The sequence below is a fragment of the Phytophthora infestans genome, genomic scaffold (genome assembly GCF_000142945.1).
Source record: "Phytophthora infestans T30-4 supercont1.14 genomic scaffold, whole genome shotgun sequence".
Taxonomy (NCBI): Eukaryota; Oomycota; class Peronosporomycetes; order Peronosporales; family Peronosporaceae; genus Phytophthora; species Phytophthora infestans.
This window is the reverse complement of record NW_003303745.1, coordinates 1,558,612-1,559,555: the sequence shown is the minus strand read 5'-3', so window position 1 is coordinate 1,559,555 and position 944 is coordinate 1,558,612.

Genomic DNA, 944 nt, shown 5'->3' with positions numbered 1-944 from the left:
AGCCGCAGTGAAGTCTCTGTCGACATTTGCAGCCTTGCCGGGCTGTGAACCGCCGTGTTTTCTCTTTTTCGGTGCGCGAGGGGTCAAAAGTAGCGAGCAGACGTACGCCTCTTCCTCGTCGTCAAGAGCTTCTCGCAGAAGACGATTTCTCCACATAGCGACAGATTGGTGAGTGATGCCTCTCGGTGTCTATCGCTAAAAACATTCCGGCCAATCGGAAGGCAACGAGTCTATAGATATAGCGACACACCGGTGGAGATGCTCTAAGGCGCTCAGGCTGCACAGTGGTGAATAGGAGAAGGATTACGGCGTCCTCCTGTGAGACGGCGGGGCTTTTGTGTGTGGGGGGGATCGCCTCCATTGATAAAGGAGTAAATATGCGCGAAGATGTAAATAACTTAACGCTGCACATTATCTTCACAGCAGTTTTGCTAGCGATAAAGTGAAGATACAGCGCAGTGTGAAGCATCTCTATTCCATAACCTCACCATCATAGAATGTGAGCAAACCAGCCAGATCAATGCTGACTATACACTCTCTACCTCATGAGCAATTACGGTAGCTGTTGCATGGAAAAGTTTGAGCTAAATCGTACGTATCACAAAGATATTAATAATTAAAACTTGTATTCCCAGGCAGGGCTCCCGATTATGGCATTGTTATTTATCGGGAGCCCGCCTTCAGCATTCATAATGGTAGTGGACAGCTAGTGTCCAGCAATATATTATGACATCTACAAAGAGCACGCAATAAATAAGAGCATAATGTAAAGCAAAGTAACTTCATGCTAATTGTTAGCGAGTGGCCTCATCGACGGTCTGTACTGTCCAGTACCCACCGTTCTGCCGCAGGAAAAGCACCATTTCCAGAGTAATTGGCTGCTAGCTATGACGATCTTGCCCGTACATCGTCCGTGCAGCGCTAAAAAAAGCGCTCTGCCAGGT